Source organism: Rutidosis leptorrhynchoides, chromosome 7, assembly GCF_046630445.1.
Source record: "Rutidosis leptorrhynchoides isolate AG116_Rl617_1_P2 chromosome 7, CSIRO_AGI_Rlap_v1, whole genome shotgun sequence".
NCBI classification, from domain to species: domain Eukaryota; kingdom Viridiplantae; phylum Streptophyta; class Magnoliopsida; order Asterales; family Asteraceae; genus Rutidosis; species Rutidosis leptorrhynchoides.
This window is the reverse complement of record NC_092339.1, coordinates 230361935-230382474: the sequence shown is the minus strand read 5'-3', so window position 1 is coordinate 230382474 and position 20540 is coordinate 230361935.

Sequence of the window (20540 nt, the reverse complement as noted above, 5' to 3'; positions counted from 1 at the left end):
CTCATATTCGTCAGGAAAATATTCTTATTGTTAGCCATGACCACCTCACTCAAATTTCGGGATGAAATTTCTTTAACGGGTAGGTACTGTGATGACCCGGGAATTTCTGACCAAATTTAAAGTTGATCTTTATATGATCTCGACACGATAAGCAAAGTCTGTAATGTTGAGTCTCAAAAATTTTGAAACTATGTTTATATATTCAATTGATCTTCGACTGTTCCCAACGGTTCACGAACGATTATTTATAAATAAATATGTATATATATTATATACATTAAAAAAATTATATATATATATATATAAGAAAATATAATATTATGAGTTCATAAAGAATACTTTAATTAATTGGAATGTAATAATTAGAATAATTAAGCTACTGATAAAATAAGTATATATATATATATATATATATATATATATATATATATATATATATATATATATATATATTTATATATTATAAATCAATATAAGATTTCTATTAAATAAATGTATAGAATATATAAATATTAACTATTCAGTAAATGGCGTCCCGTAATACAATATTACATAAATAAAAAGTGATATTATATTAAATTATAAGTTTGAATATAATAAATATATTAATATTACTTTCATTATTATTGTTAACATCAATATTGTTAATATGATGGTCATAATTAGTATTATTATTATTAATTAACAATAATACAATTTATTAATATTATCATTAGTAAAATTATTATTATCATTTCTATGATTACTTTATTATTACTCTTATTATTTTGATATTATTAATTATTAATATTTTTTACTATTCCTATTAATATTATTATTTTTAGTATCTTTATTATTAGGAATTATCAGTATTTTATTATTAACCTGTTTACACTTATAAAGTTGATAGTCAGATGGAAATAAATTATGTGATAGCAAAATCTTTAATTGGTACGAAGCAGTTACAGGTCATTATCTGTTAAATTTTTTTTATTCATCTGATTAATAACTCATGTACTTACAGTCTGTAATTTGTTACACGTCCACTTCATAAATTATTTGGGATTTACCTCAAGACTTTAATCCCTCTATATGTGATACAAATGTGAATGAAAAGAGAGAAAATGATAAGAGAAGACAGTTACAAAAATTTGTATTACATTCAAATCAATCGTACAAATCAAATTCCTATCAATAACAATTAAGCTTACAAATTTGTTACACGTCACTATCTGTTTTTCTTTTTCCTTCCAGACTTCATCTGCTGGAATATAATGTCGACACCTTCTGCACTACAAACCAAATTGAACATGCATTGGAGTTATATTACTATCCTTCAAAAGTACAAAATATATATCCACTCCTGCAATTGTAATTAGAAAATCAAATAGAAACATTAAGGTACATATACATATATTACTTACACACACCTCGGGTACCACCAAGCACACCACTTCCCTTCACCACTTTTTAAGAACCAAGTTAATCGATATTGTTGCTCGAACTGTTTTCTTGTTGAAGCACCACTCTCACCACAACACCATCCCCAATTCAAATCAAAATCCTCATTCAACTTCCTCTATGTATTCGATCAACAAATAAAACTCAACAATAGTTTTCTTTGCTCGACATAACCCAACACCCACAACTTTTGATTACCAAATGAAGCATCAATCGAATACGATTATTTTATGTCTAATTCCGTCTATTCGTAAACCACCACCCTAGTCACCACCTTTTTCCATTTCTTTATCTCCTTCTTTCTCTCATTTTTCTGCTGCAACTAAACTGGATCGAAAATACTGCAGCTATAAATACGCCAAGTAAGTTAATAATTATGATACATGAGGTATGATTTTAGTAGTGTCCAAGAAGAATAAGCGTATGAATGATGATTATGATTAGTGGAACGTTAATTTAAGGAACCAAAGGAGACCCACCCACTAAACCTAATCCTTTTTATATAAAGAGTATCCAAGGTATTAGGTGTATACATGGCATCGGCATTTACATAAAATAATGGAAGGGATTCGTTAGTTGCTTATTTTATAAAACTACAAATTTCTTGTTCTTCCTTTTGATGATGTGGCCGACAAAAAGGTATTCAAACAAACCACTTGATTTTAATATTCGCTTGCATTACTCGATTAAAATCCACAGCCGACACTCCCCACTAGTTCTTTTCATTAAATATAAGATAAAAGAAAGGATTATATTACTGGGTTGCCAATCGGTTTGCTACTAAATCACAATGGGGCCGTTATTTTATTTGGACCGAGAATTATTTATTATTTTTTTTTGATGTTAGGCCATATTAAAAATCCATAAATCGTTTGATTACAGCTATTCAATTATCACTAAGTCTTGGGTTTCTAGTTTACGTATGCATGGTGATGATGTTATAGGGTATGAATGATGATGTTGTAAAGGTTATAACATTAAGGATAGTAATAATCAATGAATGATGATGGTAATCATTTAGTGATGATGATGAACGAGGTTGTTGAGTTAATGATATAAATGATTATGAGACATGAACGATAATATATGATACATGAAGAAGAAGACGGGTAATTGCGGTTTACATATATTTAAGTTACAAAAGATAACAGAAAGGATCAAGTAGATTAGTTGGTTAGGGATTGTTATGGGTTCGCAGGAGGTCTCAGGTTCAATCCCTGTTGTGGCACTCTTTTTAGAAAAAGAACCAGAAAAATGTTGGGCTTGTGCATGCTGTTGGGCCGTAATATTTAGTTATTGGGCTTAAAAGTTGAATTAAGGGATTTAAAGATCTAGTTGTGATATATAATAGAAAAATAGATTTGGAGTAGATGGTTAGGAGTGTTGATGAGTTAGCGAGAGGTTGCAGGTTCAAGCCTTGGCAAGGGCAATTATTTATTTTTGGAGCTTATTTTGAGGTAGTTATCATATTTATTATTATTATTTTTATCACTATTATTATTATTATTATTATTATTACTATAAAAATTATTATCAATATCATTATTAGTATTATTATCATTATTTTAGTAATATCATAATTATTATTTTAATAAATAAAAGATATTTATATAAAAATATAAATTACTACATATATCATAAGTATATCTAATTTACTATTTTTAATATAAAAGAAACATTTATAGATAAATATATAACAATTGAAATGATATAAAATAACAAATAAAATCACTAATAATATATATATTTGTTCGATTACCATTACATGCATTAATATACATGATTGAATATAGGTTCGTGAATCCGAGGTCAACCCTACACTTGTTAAATGACATCATATGTATTTTTACTACAAAAATACAGTATGGTGAGTTTCATTTGCCCTTTTACTCTTTACATTTTTGGGCTGAGAATACATGCGTTGCTTTTATAAATGTTTTACGAAATAGACACAAGTAATTGAAGCTACATTATATGGTTGAATTATCGAAATCGAATATGCCCCTTTTTATTAAGTCTGGTAATCTAAGAATTAGGGAACAGACACCCTAATTGACGCGAACTCTAAAGATAGATCTATCGGGCCCAACAAGCCCCATCCAAAGTACTGGATGCTTTAGTACTTCAAAATTTATATCATGTCCGAAGGAGGATCCCAGAATGATGGGGATATTCTTATATACATATTGTGAATGTCGGTTACCAGGTATTCAATCCATATGAATGATTATTTTGTCTCTATGTATGGGACGTATGTTTATGAGAAATGGAAATATGAAATCTTGTGGTCTATTAAAAGTTAGAAAATGATTATTTATGTTAAACTAATAAACTCACCAACCTTTTGGTTGACACTTTAAAGCATGTTTATTCTCAGGTGTTAAAGAGATCTTCCGCTGTGCATTTGCTCATTTTAAAGATATTACTTGGAGTCATTCATGACATATTTTAAAAGACGTTGCATTCGAGTCGTTGAGTTCATCAAGATTATTATTAAGTCAATTATAGTTAGATATATTATGAAATGGTATGCATGCTGTCAGCTTTTGATGTAATGAAAGTTTGTCTTTTCAAAAATGAATGCAATGTTTGTAAAATGTATCATATAGAGGTCAAGTACCTCGCGATGTAATCAACTGTTGTGAATCGTTTATAATCGATATGGACTTCGTCCGGATGGATTAGGACGGGTCTTCACATATGAGTCCCTATTAGGAGGTCCACTTTAATTTAAGAAACTTTTCCTTTTTAACGGTATTCGGAATAATTGGTAAAGTGATTTATTAGAAAGAACAAAAGTGTCAATTAACGGGAACTAGACAAGAGTTAGTAAAGATTCCTATTTGATTTTCAATTCATACCTTACAACATTTTCCTCGTGATGTTAATAAGATAACTATTATGACTATCATTTTAAAGTTGGAATGTGGAATGTAAATAACTTAGATATTGAGTATCGACAATTTACATTAAGGTGATTTCGTACGTTTATCTAATCTTTAGACTTTATATCACGTTGCACCAACAAACGTTAAAAACTTAAAACCTGTGAAAAGTATATTTAATCTTACTTCTCTAAAATGTTTTACAATATAACAACTTCTACTAATATAACTTTTTTTGTAAAGTGATTCTTAAATATACTTAGTTTTAGAAAAACAAAGTTTTCATATTTATTTTAATATTGTTTCAAAGGTACAAAAATAATTTTTTTTTAAAGAACTTTATTAGTGAAATGTTTTATAAGATAAATTGTTCATAAGTTTTAAGGAACTAATTAAAGCTTGTATTATAAATTATATATATATATATATATATATATATATATATATATATATATATGTATATATATATATATATGTATATATATATATATATGTATATATATATATATATATATATATATATATTGTTTCAAAAACATAAAACGTGATACGACATAATATTTTCTATTACTTAAACATTTTGAACTTTGAAATATAATTAGATAGATATTTCAATTATATATATAATATACGAAATTATATTCTTAAGTAAGAATATATTTATATATTTTACAAACGCGTTAATGTATAAATTAAATATAAAACATTTCGATATTATTAAACGTATTTTAGTAAACAATGAGACTCTGATTTATAGAAGCAAATGACCACAACACTCAATTATATAAGTTACATTTTTCATAAAATAATTTATCAATGACTAGAACTAAATTTTGATAATGGTACGAGTCACAAAACGTAAAAAGCTAGTTTCCTAAACATACGAAAGTACGTTCGAAAAACCGAAAGTGGTACATGAGTCGAGTGACAAAGTCCGTATCATTTGAGTAAAAATTATATTTTTACCATGAACATAAATATAATATAATATATAATTAATTATATAAATTAAAAATATTATATATATATATTATTATTATTATTATTATTATTATTATTATTTAATACCGTTGGCAGAAAGAGGTTAAACAAATGTGAGCTGGATCTGGGGACTCCGCACTCGCAGAGCAAAAGCACTACACAACTCCGAACTCACGGAGCTGTGGGTTCTAGAATTGGGCTATAAAACTCGATCGTGTTCTGCTCGAATTCATTTCATCTATCTCTCTTCACTCTATCTTACTCCGTATTATATTTATTTAATTATTATTATTATTATTATTACTATTATTATTATTATTATTATTATTATTATTATTACTATTATTATTATTATTAATCATAATATTATTATTAGGAATTAGTATTATTGTTATTAGTATTTTTATACATAAAATATTATGACGAGGTCATGAGCGAGCCATTTCAAAACGGGTTTTATGAGTGGGATAGAGCTAAGGAAATTATGGGTTATAGCTATGGAGGTGATGGGTAATGTTCGAGGTTATGCTTGTGAGGTCAATCTAGTGTTTATCATCTCCGTTGCGTCTACGTACCTTTCCTGCAATATTGAATCTCAATATTGATACGTGAGCACTCAATCGAATTTTTTTATTATTATTTAAAATGATTATTATTATCGTCGTTATTATCGTCATTCTAGTTTTATCTTATTATTATTATTATTATTATTATTATTATTATTATTATTATTATTATTATTATTATTATTATTATTATTATCTTTATCAATAAAAGGATTTATCATTAAAAATTGTTATTTTTATTATGATTACTATTGTTATTATCATTAAAGTTATAATTAGTATTATTATTATTATTATCTAATTATTATTATTAATATTATTACTATTATTATTATCATTATTATTATTATCATTATTAATATATATATACATATATATATATATATATATATATATATATATATATATATATATATATCATTATTTAAAAATGGTTTTTGTTATTGTTATTGTTATTATTATATTATCATTAAAATAATTATTAGTATGATCGTTAATGATGTCATAGAAATTATCATTATTAGTATTATTGTAATTAAAACTAATATTAGTAACACCTAATTATTTTGATTACTATTATTATCATTATTATGAACACGATATAAAAGTCGATTAAAAGCTATTAAACAAATTAATTAGGAATTAATGAATATGAGTATCATGATGAAATTAAAATATTGTAAGATATTGATTTAGATAAAATTTTCGTTCTTATTATTTTTATCATTACTATTATTAAAAGTATCGTTAGTATTAAACTATCATTTTAACAAAAATTATCATTTTTAAATGAAATGTTATTGTTATTACAAAATATCATTATTATTATCTTTTTAAAAAAAAATTATTATTTTAAAGTTAATATTAAAAAGTATCGTAAATATTTAAGTTATCATAATTAGAATTATCATTTTATCATAATATCATTTTTAGTAAATATAAGTATTGATATTTTTATTAATAAGATAATAATAAGTACTATTACAAAATAATACAACTTGTACTTGTTATTATTATCAATGTTATTTTATCAAATAAATATGTAATACAATAATTACCTTATTAAAACCTATCATATTATTTTTTTTATGATACTAAATGAACTTTATAAATTTTATTACTTATGATATATAAAAGTATATTTTTATATAAAATTTTATTTATTAATAATTGAATTATATTATTTACTCTAATAAATCTTCTAAAAATATTTAAAAAATATAAAACGACGATATTTAAACTATATAATAATCATGTATAAATTTTGAATATCATTTTAAGTTAAATTGACTTTTGTTGACTTTTGGATATTAGTCTCGAGCATTAGGATTGTGGTACACTATGACTTGACCTAATTTGTTAAGACAAAATATTGACCAACATATATATATATATATATATATATATATATATATATATATATATATATATATATATATATATATATATATATATATATATATATACTTAATTTAGGTTCTTGAATCCGAGGCCAACCTTGCACCTGTTCAATGATGTTATATGTATTTTACTACGAAATACAGTATGGTGAGTTTCATTTACCTTTTTACCCTTTATATTTTTGGGCTGAGAATACATGCGCAAGTTTTATAACTGTTTTACGAAATAGACACAAGTAATCGAAACTACATTCTATTGTTGAATTATTAAACCGAATATGCCCCTTTTTAGTCTGGTAATCTAAGAATTAGGGAACAGACACCCTAATTGACGTGAATTCTAAAGTTAGATCTATTGGGTTCAACAAACCCCATCCAAAGTACCGGATGCTTTAGTACTTCGAATTTATCATGTTCGAAGGGAGTCCCGGAATGATAGGGGATATTCTATATGCATCTTGTTAAGGTCGGTTACCAGGTGTTCACCTTATGAATGATTTTTGTCTCTATGCTTGGGACGTATATTTATGAGAATTGGAAATGAAATTCTTGTGGTCTATTAAAATAATGAAAATGAATGATTATGATAAACTAATGAACTCACCAACCTTTTGGTTGACACTTTAAAGCATGTTTATTCTCAGGTATTAAAGAAATCTTCCGCTGTGCATTTGCTCATCTTAGAGATATTACTTGGAGTCATTCATGACATATTTCAAAAGACGTTGCATTCGAGTCATTAAGTTCGTCAAGAATATTATCAAGTCATTTATAGTTGAATATGTTATGAAATGGTATGCATGTCGTCAACTTTCGATGTAAAGAAAGTTTGTCTTTTTAAAAACGAATGCAATGTTTATAAAATGTATCTTATAGAGGTTAAATACCTCGTGATATAATCAACTATTGTGAATCATTTATAATGTATATGAACGGGTCCTTTCAGCCTCCGTGAGATGGCACGAAGAGGGTCGCACGAAAGATGGTTTACTGAGAGATCCGGCAGATTCACTAGCTTGGCAAACATTTGATCATAATTATCCTGAATTTGCAATGGAATCCCGTAATGTCAGGCTCTGTTTAGCGAGTGACGGGTTTAACCCTTTTGGAAATATGAGTAATCCCAATAGTACATGGCCTGATGTATTGATTCCCTATAATCTACCTCCTTGGATGTGCATGAAAAAACCCTATTTCATGCTTACTCTACTAATACCAGGACCATCTGCGCCAGGGAATAATATAGACGTATATTTGGAACCTCTAGTGGATGAGCTAAAGTTGTTACGGGATCATGGAGTAGAGACGTATGATTCATTAACAAATAGTAATTTTCAAATGCGTGCTGGTATGGTATGGACAATATGTGACTTTCCGGCGTATACCAACTTATCTGGATGGAGCACTAAATGTAAACTTTCATGTCCATCCTTCCATAAGCGTACAAAATTGATTCGGTTGAGACGTAGTAGGAAATTTGTTTTTATGGGACATCGTCGATTGTTGTCAAAGAGACTTGCGTATCGGAAAGATAAAAATTCGTTTGATGGCACAGAAGAGTTGGAGAGTAAACCAACTTGCTTGACAGGGTCAGGCATTCTCAATGAGCTAAATGGTATTGAATTTAAATTTGGGAAACTATTCAAGGACAACCCAGTATTGCCATATAATTGGAAGAAGAGAAGTATATTCTTCAAATTACCGTACTGGAAAGACAACTTGATACGACATAATCTAGATGTAATGCATATTGAGAAAAATGTATGTGATAGTGTCATTGGAACATTAACAAATTTAGATGGAAAGACAAAAGATCATTTAAATGGGCGTTATGATTTAGAAGAAATGGGAATTCGAAAGGAACTACATCCCGAAGTTCTAGAAAACAACAAAGTGTATTTGCCACCTGCGTGTTTCTCAATGAATAAAAAAGAAAAAGATAGATTTTGTCGGATGCTTAAAGCAGTGAAAGTTCCTAATGGTTATTCAGCTAATATTTCAAGATGCGTTCAACTCAACCCTCCTAAAATTGGTGGCCTTAAAAGTCACGACAATCATATTTTGATGCAACAGTTGCTTCCAATTTCCATATGAAATATACTACCTAAGCATGTCCGCTCTATTGTGATCAAGTTGTGTCGTTACTATAGACCCTTATGCTGTAAAGTTCTCGATCCAACTGAATTGGTTCAAATGGAAAATGATATTGGAAAAATACTTTGCGATATGGAGAGGATTTTTCCACCATCATTCTTTGACGTAATGGTTCATCTTTCTGTTCACCTTGCGTATGAGGCTAGAATTGGAGGACCAGTGCATTATCATTGGATGTATCCAATTGAGAGGTAGTAAATTACATCTGGCCACATTTAATTTAAGTAAATTGTACAAAATATGACATGCTGTTTTTAATTTATTTTGTGTTTTTTAAGGGAAACTCACACACAATATAACATGTTTTGATATCGGCCGTATAATAGAAATATTATAGTAAATTGTTTAATTAAGTAGGTTCATGGAATTTGATCTTCATAATTGGTTTTCTTCAGGTATTTGGCCACATTAAAATCTTATGTGCGAAACAGGAGCAAACCTAAGGGTTCAATATCAGAAGGATATCTAGCTGATTAGTGTTTGTCGTTTTGTTCATTATACTTCGCTGACAATGTTGAGACTATACATAACAAGAAAAGTAGAAACTTTGACGACGGTGGTAAGGAGGACAGTCTACCAATATTTTCTATGCCTGGTCGACCCATTGGTGCTAGAAAAATAGCTTTACTATCTCTATATCATTTAGCTAAAGCACATTCATATGTGTTGTTCAATTGTAGTGAACTGGAATCCTTTAGAACGTAAGTTTATTTAGTACACATTTTGAGTTTCAGAATTTATATTACATTTTGCACTTTGATTGCATCACCTCTATACACATTGCAGAGAACATCTGAGTATTCTTCGGCATGAAAATAAGAAAGAACGTCAGCATTTGATACAGCGTATGCACAGTAACAAATTCGAGAAATGGTTTGGGAAACATGTAAGAATCACTTGGAATTTCATTAATTTAAAGCTATGAATTTATTAAAAACGCTCGTTCTAAAATTACTCAGCAGCTAGAGATTTATTTAGTGTTATTATTTATCAAAAACTTATTTGTAACCAATTATTCATCTTATATTAAATTATTTTGAACAGGTTCGTAAGCTGCATAAACAAGGTGTAGACGGAATATGCGAAGATCTAAGGCATTTGGCAAATGGCACATCTGAGTATGTGACAACATAAAAGGGATATATCGTTAATGGTTATCGTTTTCAAACCAAACAAACAGAGAAGAAAAGGAAAATGCAGAATAGTGGAGTAATGCTCGAGGCAACAACAAATAGCTTCTCAAGTGTTAGAGATAAAAATCCTATCGTTGGGGCCGTAACATATTACGGGGTTTTAAAAGAAATCATTGAGCTACAGTATGCTGCTGACAAAAAAGTAGTCTTGTTCCGATGTGACTGGATATCAAATGGTTCAAGTCAAAAGGAAGATGAAAATGGGTTTACAATGCTCAATTTTTGTCGATTAAAGGAAGATAAAGAGACGTTCATACTAGGAAGTCAAGCACAACAAGTGTTTTATGTTAAAGATTGTGTTCACAAAGGATGGAAAGTTGTTATCAAGACAAAGCCTAGAGATTCTTATGAAATGGATGCACTAACATCTCTTGATGACGTGGAAACACACCTGCAGAGCAAAACAGGTATGGGTCCTCAAATTGATGAAAATGTGAACATGGAGTTGGTTAGAGAGGACATAGATGGGATTGTCGTTGACAATATTACTACAACATATGCGGACATAAATGAGGATCATCTTGAAGATGATGCTATCATTGATTAACAAGTAACATGCTGTTTTATAATTACATAGCCAAATTAGTAGATAAACTGTACCAAATTATTACATACAAGTTGGAGTTTGATTAGAGATGATGATCAACTTACAAAAGAGAAGAAGATTCTGACTACCAAAAAGAGACGTTGATTCTGACTACCAGAAGAGATGTTGAGAGGCACCAGCTCAACATCTTCTCCTCTTTTTCAATGATTCTTTATTGTCTGAAGATTCAGACGTTACGGCATGCCTTTGAATGTAGTCAGAATCATACACAACCATTTCAAATTGATTTTGATCAGAAAAAGTGAAGATGAGTATGTCAAACCAACGTATATCAACATCTTTAACAAACTTGCTCCATCCATCAGAAAACCAAACGTCCTTACCATCGTCTTTCAGCTTGATATTGGCAGTATAACCCGTGGATGTGTTGATGAAGATGTCATCACTCAATTGACCAACAACATATATTGAATTGACCCACTTGATTGGGAGGATCTGCATAAACCAAGTATTTGGGGTAAGTTTTATTTGATATGTATAATATTTGATATTGTACAACTAACTATATACAAATTAACAACACTGTCAATTTGGAAGCTTAAGTATCGTGTTGACTTACCATCGTTAGTTTGGATACATCAACGAACTATTTAATGAATTTTGGATTTCTGTTTCCGGGAACATGCTTTTCACACAGATGAGAATCGAACACCGTGAGTTCAAAAGTTTTGTCATCAACCATAGTTATTTGAATAACATCCCGAACTTTAATTTGTAGATCCTTAACAACCTATTTCCAACCTGTTTTCATTGCTAGATCATGGCCATCCCACATGATTTGAACTTATGCCTGGTAACCATCGGCAGTGATGACGTAAATCAAATCATTTGGATTATCGTCATAGTGTCATTCGACCCACTTTGATGGGAATTTCTGTGAATATAAACAAGATACGTATAAGTACATATTTATTTATTAAAGTACCTATAAAATGTATGAATGGACAATGAATGGTTGTTACAAAAATGTACATTAACCGTACCAGGAATCGAGTTGTAACAGCTGTAACATCAACAATGAATGAAGGTAATAGGGATGATGAAGCCATGACTTTGAAGATGTACTATGAAATGAAATATCCCGTTCTTATTGATTAAAAACGTTCCATATTAATTGATTTCGTTGCGAGGTTTTGACCTCTATATGAGACGTTTTTCAAAGACTGCATTCATTTTTAAAGCAAACCATAACCTTTATTTCATAAATAAAGATTTAAAAAGCTTTACGTAGATTATCAAATAATGATAATCTAAAATATCCTGTTTACACACAACCATTACATAATGGTTTACAATACAAATATGTTACATCGAAATCAGTTTCTTGAATGCAGTTTTTACACAATATCATACAAACATGGACTCCAAATCTTGTCCTTATTTTAGTATGCAACAGCGGAAACTCTTAGTATTCACCTGAGAATAAACATGCTTTAAACGTCAACAAAAATGTTGGTGAGTTATAGGTTTAACCTATATATATCAAATCGTAACAATAGACCACAAGATTTCATATTTCAATACACATCCCATACATAGAGATAAAAATCATTCATATGGTGAACACCTGGTAACCGACATTAACAAGATGCATATATATAAGAATATCCCCATCATTCCGGGACACCCTTCGGATATGATATAAATTTCGAAGTACTAAAGCATCCGATACTTTGGATGGGGTTTGTTAGGCCCAATAGATCTATCTTTAGGATTCGCGTCAATTAGGGTGTCTGTTCCCTAATTCTTAGATTACCAGACTTAATAAAAAGGGGCATATTCGATTTCGATAATTCAACCATAGAATGTAGTTTCACGTACTTGTGTGTATTTTGTAAATCATTTATAAAACCTGCATGTATTCTCATCCCAAAAATATTAGATTTTAAAAGTGGGACTATAACTCACTTTCACAGATTTTTACTTCGTCGGGAAGTAAGACTTGGCCACTGGTTGATTCACGAACCTATAACAATATATACATATATATCAAAGTATGTTTAAAATATATTTACAACACTTTTAATATATTTTTATGTTTTAAGTTTATTAAGTCAGTTGTCCTCGTTAGTAACCTACAACTAGTTGTCCACAGTTAGATGTACAGAAATAAATCAATAAATATTATCTTGAATCAATCCACGACCCAGTGTATACGTATCTCGGTATTGATAACAACTCAAACTATATATATTTTGGAATCAACCTCAACCCTGTATAGCTAACTCCAACATTCACATATAGAGTGTCTATAGTTGTTCCGAAATATATATAGATGTGTCGACATGATAGGTCGAAATATTGTATACGTGTCTATGGTATCTCAAGATTACATAATATATAATACAAGTTGATTAAGTTATGGTTGGAATAGATTTGTTACCAATTTTCACGTAGCTAAAATGAGAAAAATTATCCAATCTTGTTTTACCCATAACTTCTTCATTTTAAATCCGTTTTGAGTGAATCAAATTGCTATGATTTCATATTGAACTCTATTTTATGAATCTAAACAGAAAAAGTATAGGTTTATAGTCGGAAAAATAAGTTACAAGTCATTTTTGTAAAGGTAGTCATTTCAGTCGAAAGAACGACGTCTAGATGACCATTTTAGAAAACATACTTCCACTTTGAGTTTAACCATAATTTTTGGATATAGTTTCATGTTCATAATAAAAATCATTTTCTCATAATAACAACTTTTAAATCAAAGTTTATCATATTTTTTAATTAACTAACCCAAAACAGCCCGCGGTGTTACTACGACGGCGTAAATCCGGTTTTACGGTGTTTTTCGTGTTTTAGGGTTTTAAATCATTAAGTTAGCATATCATATATATATATAGAAAATGTGTGTAGTTAATTTTAAAAGTCAAGTTAGAAGGATTAACTTTTGTTTGCGAACAAGTTTAGAATTAACTAAACTATGTTCTAATGATTACGAGTTTAAACCTTCGAATAAGATAGTTTTATATATATGAATCGAATGATGTTATGAACATCATTACTACCTCAAGTTTAGTAGGTAAACCTACTGGAAGTGACAAGAAATGATCTAGCTTCAAAGGATCTTGGATGGCTTGAAAGTTCTTGAAGTAGGATCATGACACAAAAACAAGTTCAAGTAAGATTTTTACTCGAATTAAGATAGTTTATAGTTATAGAAATTGAATCAAAGTTTGAATATGAATATTACCTTGAATAAGAAAGATGACCTACTGTATATAACAAAGTTTTCTTGATCTTAGATGATTACTTGGAATGGATTAGAAAGCTTGGAAGTAAATTAGTAAACTTGAAGGGATTTTTGAAGTGTTCTTGAAGTGTTCTTCCTATGATGATTATAGCTTGATTCTTGAAGTGATTTTTGATGAAGATGATGATTAACTACTGGAAAAATACGTTCATAATAGTGTATGTGTGTTGAGAGAGAATTAGAAAGAGAATTAGAACTGAAATGGAGTGAATGATGAGTGGTAATTGGTGAGTGGTGAGTGGGGTTAAAAGGAGTTCTAGTTAGTTGACTAGATTATGGTAGAAGTTAAAATTGATTCGTCACACATGACATAATCAAGAGTGGAATCCCATGCTAGTTCCTATTGGTATATACTCATAGTAAGTACGTTTAGAAGCTGTGTATAATACAGGTAAGAATACGACTAGAATTCTTGATGAAAGAAAAGAATGGAAAAGTAACTGTAACCATTTTCGTTAAGTATGAGTGTTTTGATATATGTCTTGAAGTCTTCCAAAAGTATTTTAATACATCTAAATACACTACATGTATATACATTTTAACTGAGTCGTTAAGTCATCGTTAGTCGTTACATGTAAGTGTTGTTTTGAAACCTTTAAGTTAACGATCTCAATTAATGTTGTTAACCCATTGTTTATTATATCTAATGAGATGTTAAATTATTATATTATCATGATATTATGATATATTAATATATCTTAATATGATATATATACATTTAAATGTCGTTACAACGATAATCGTTACATATATGTCTCATTTCGAAATCCTTAAGTTAGTAGTCTTGTTTATATGTATATAACTCATTGTTAATATACTTATGGAGATACTTACTTATCATAATCTCATGTTAACCATATGTATATCCATATATATATCGTCATGTCATTTTTACAAGTTTTAACGTTCGTGAATCGCCGGTCAACTTGGGTGGTCAATTGTCTATATGAAACATATTACAATTAATCAAGTCTTAACAAGTTTGATTGCTTAACATGTTGGAAACATTTAATCATGTAAATATCAATCTCAATTAATATATATAAACATGGAAAAGTTCGGGTCACTACAGTACCTACCCGTTAAATAAATTTCGTCCCGAAATTTTAAGCTGTTGAAGGTGTTGACGAATCTTCTGGAAATAGATGCGGGTATTTCTTCTTCATCTGATCTTCACGCTCCCAGGTGAACTCGGGTCCTCTACGAGCATTCCATCGAACCTTAATAATTGGTATCTTGTTTTGCTTAAGTCTTTTTACCTCACGATCCATTATTTCGACGGGTTCTTCGATGAATTGGAGTTTTTCGTTGATTTGGATTTCATCTAACGGAATAGTGAGATCTTTTTTAGCAAAACATTTCTTCAAATTCGAGACGTGGAAAGTTTTATGTACAGCCGCGAGTTGTTGAGGTAACTCAAGTCGGTAAGCTACTGGTCCAACACGATCAATAATCTTGAATGGTCCAATATACCTTGGATTTAATTTCCATCGTTTACCAAATCGAACAATGCCTTTCCAAGGTGCAACTTTAAGCATGACCATCTCTTCAATTTCAAATTCTATATCTTTTCTTTTAATGTCAGCGTAGCTCTTTTGTCGACTTTGGGCAGTTTTCAACCGTTGTTGAATTTGGATGATCTTCTCGGTAGTTTCTTGTATAATCTCCGGACCCGTAATCTGTCTATCCCCCACTTCACTCCAACAAATCGAAGACCTGCACTTTCTACCATAAAGTGCTTCAAATGGCGCCATCTCAATGCTTGAATGGTAGCTGTTGTTGTAGGAAAATTCTGCTAATGGTAGATGTCGATCCCAACTGTTTCCGAAATCAATAACACATGCTCGTAGCATGTCTTCAAGCGTTTGTATCGTCCTTTCACTCTGCCCATCAGTTTGTGGATGATAGGCAGTACTCATGTCTAGACGAGTTCCTAATGCTTGCTGTAATGTCTGCCAGAATCTTGAAATAAATCTGCCATCCCTATCAGAGATAATAGAGATTGGTATTCCATGTCTGGAGATGACTTCCTTCAAATACAGTCGTGCTAACTTCTCCATCTTGTCATCTTCTCTTATTGGCAGGAAATGTGCTGATTTGGTGAGACGATCAACTATTACCCAAATAGTATCAAAACCACTTGCAGTCCTTGGCAATTTAGTGATGAAATCCATGGTAATGTTTTCCCATTTACATTCCGGGATTTCGGGTTGTTGAAGTAGACCTGATGGTTTCTGATGCTCAGCTTTGACCTTAGAACACGTCAAACATTCTCCTACGTATTTAGCAACATCGGCTTTCATACCCGGCCACCAAAAATATTTCCTGAGATCCTTGTACATCTTCCCCGTTCCAGGATGTATTGAGTATCTGGTTTTATGAGCTTCTCTAAGTACCATTTCTCTCATATCTCCAAATTTTGGTACCCAAATCCTTTCAGCCCTATACCGGGTTCCGTCTTCCCGAATATTAAGATGTTTCTCCGATCCTTTGGGTATTTCATCCTTTAAATTTCCCTCTTTTAAAACTCTTTGTTGCGCCTCCTTTATTTGAGTAGTAAGGTTATTATGAATTATTATATTCATAGATTTTACTCGAATGGGTTCTCTGTCCTTCCTGCTCAAGACATCGGCTACCACATTTGCCTTCCCCAGGTGGTAACGAATCTCAAAGACGTAATCATTCAATAATTCAATCCACCTACGCTGCCTCATATTCAGTTGTTTCTGATTAAATATGTGTTGAAGACTTTTGTGGTCGGTATATATAATACTTTTGACCCCATATAAGTAGTGCCTCCAAGTCTTTAATGCAAAAACAACCGCGCCTAATTCCAAATCATGCGTCGTATAATTTTTTTCGTGAATCTTCAATTGTCTAGACGCATAAGCAATCACCTTCGTTCGTTGCATTAATACACAACCGAGACCTTGCTTTGATGCGTCACAATAAATCACAAAATCATCATTCCCTTCAGGCAATGACAATATAGGTGCCGTAGTTAGCTTTTTATTCAATAACTGAAAACGCTTTCTCTTGTTCACCATTCCATTCAAATTTCTTCCCTTTATGCGTTAATGCAGTCAAGGGTTTTGCTATTCTGGAAAAGTCTTGGATGAACCTTCTGTAGTAACCAGCTAGTCCTAAAAACTGGCGTATGTGTTTCGGAGTTTTCGGGGTTTCCCACTTTTCAACAGTTTCTATCTTTGCCGGATCCACCTTAATACCTTCTTTGTTCACTATGTGACCGAGGAATTGAACTTCTTCCAACCAAAATGCACACTTTGAAAACTTAGCGTACAATTCTTCCTTCCTCAATAACTCATGGTAGAAGTGAAATGGAGTGAATGATGAGTGGTAATTGGTGAGCGGTGAGTGGGGTTAAAAGGAGTTCTAGTTAGTTGAATAACTCATGGTAGAAGTTAAAATTGATTAGTCATACATGACATAATCAAGAGTGAAATCCCATGCTAGTTCCTATTGGTATATACTCATAGTAAGTACGTTTTGAAGCTGTGTATAATACGGGTAAGAATACGACTAGAATTCTTGATGAAAGAAAAGAATGGAAAAGTAACTGTAACCATTTTCGTTAAGTATGAGTGTTTTGATATATGTCTTGAAGCCTTCCAAAAGTATTTTAATACATCTAAATACACTACATGTATATACATTTTAACTGAGTCGTTAAGTCATCGTTAGTCGTTACATGTAAGTGTTGTTTTGAAACCTTTAAGTTAACGATCTCAATTAATGTTGTTAACCCATTGTTTATTATATCTAATGAGATGTTAAATTATTATATTATCATGATATTATGATATATTAATATATCTTAATATGATATATATATACATTTAAATGTCGTTACAACGATAATCGTTACAGATATGTCTCGTTTCGAAATCCTTAAGTTAGTAGTCTTGTTTATATGTATATAACTCATTGTTAATATACTTATGGAGATACTTACTTATCATAATCTCATGTTAACCATATGTATATCCATATATATATCGTCATGTCGTTTTTACAAGTTTTAACGTTCGTGAATCGCCGGTCAACTTGGGTGGTCAATTGTCTATATGAAACATATTTCAATTAATCAAGTCTTAACAAGTTTGATTGCTTAACATGTTGGAAACATTTAATCATGTAAATATCAATCTCAATTAATATATATAAACATGGAAAAGTTCGGGTCACTACATGAAATACCAAAAAAGAAGATTTAACATATATGTAACAATATTTAACCTCATTTAACTGCATGTGTACTGTAATACATAAATGTATATTAAATAACTGAATGTACAATAATAATTGAACTTTTCAATGAACATTCAATTTGTTAAATTAATAAAAGAATCCCATATATCACCTGGATCTTAGAATCTGACCAAAAAAAATCCTTTTTTCCACCCAAATAGAATCCTTTCAACTGTCAGACTTATTTTTTAACTTTAAAAGTGATTGTTCTATTTTTTTGTCATCTGATGCATGAAGACAATGTTTGTTACTGAATAAAACTAACTATGCTATTGATTTAACAACTAACAAACTGTCAGACTTATTCTTTAACTTTAAAAGTTATTGTTCTATTTTTTGTCATCAGATGCATGAAGACAATGTTTGTTAATGAATAAAAATAACTATGCTATTGATTTAACAACTAACAAACTTAACTTATGCTGAATGATGTTATACAGTACTCTAAACCCTAAATGATATTACAATGTTATTTATACAACCGATAATCAGTTGGAGCTGATATATATGAATAATAGGTCAAAGAATTCAAAGAAAGTCACGAAATATTTGAAAGATACTTACCTTTGCTTTCGGGTCAGATGAATGTGTTATTTGCGTCAAAAGCGTCGGAGTATAATGCTAAGAATAAGGAACTGATAGAGTTTATTTATTTAATCTTCTTCTCCGTATTTGTTACATATTAATAAATTAAAATGATTTAAAATATTAAACTTGATTTTGGAATGTAAATCGACATTAAGATTATTTATAATTATACATTATATATTTTTTAATTATTTTTTGATTTACAGATTTATTTTTAATTACAATATAATATGTTCATATTATTATTTTATATAAAATAAAAAAATAAACTGTATTTCAATTTATATTAAGTATATATTGTATATTTATTTATATATTTACAGTTTATCTACTAAAAAAGCACAAAAAACGCTCTATTTTTTCATTCAAACAAAGTCAATCTCTGTGCAAACTGAAGACTATGATCATCAAGCAAATCAATCCTTCATCCTCTGTTGTTCACTGGTAAGTGATACATCACTCATCCTCGTTTGTTCATGGTAATCTCTGTCGTGATTATTCACATTACTTGTTACTTGATTCGTATGTGTTAAAATCGTAAGGGCTAAAATATTTAGGGCAAATATCTGGTTCGATTAGGTCAATTTTTTTTGGTTCAATTAGAAAAAATATTTTGGTCGATTAGGACTAATAGACATTAAAGACGTACTTATTGATCAGGGCTGACATGATTAGGGCTTTTTTTTGTGCTACCATCTTTAAGTCTAAAATTTGGTCAATTTTTTAAATGCTGTGATTTCTATAGAAAATTGCATGCATTGGTATAATGGCCTACATGTGTGAAATTGGGATTATACATTAATACTTTTTGCCATTTAGACAGCTTATAATTCTCTAGAATTCTTAGACTATTAAATTTTAACAAAAGGTAGGTTCATTTTTATACATTATACATGTAGATTAGCTGTTTTACTTATACTTGCTTAATTATCGTGTAACAGTCTTGTACAAGATACCTTGGCAAAAGAGAATGGCAACACCAAACAAGCAATCACCCAAAACAAAGAAAGTTAAAAACTCTCCAAAACCAATTGTTGATCACAAACCCGTTACTCGTAGCAAGATCAAGACTGTGCAAGGTGTGCAAGGGGATTCAACACCAATTGATTTGACTACGACAAACAATTCAGGTGCTGAACATACAGCTGTTAGTATACCACAAACAACTACAATGCAAAACACTTTGAAAAAACAGAAAACA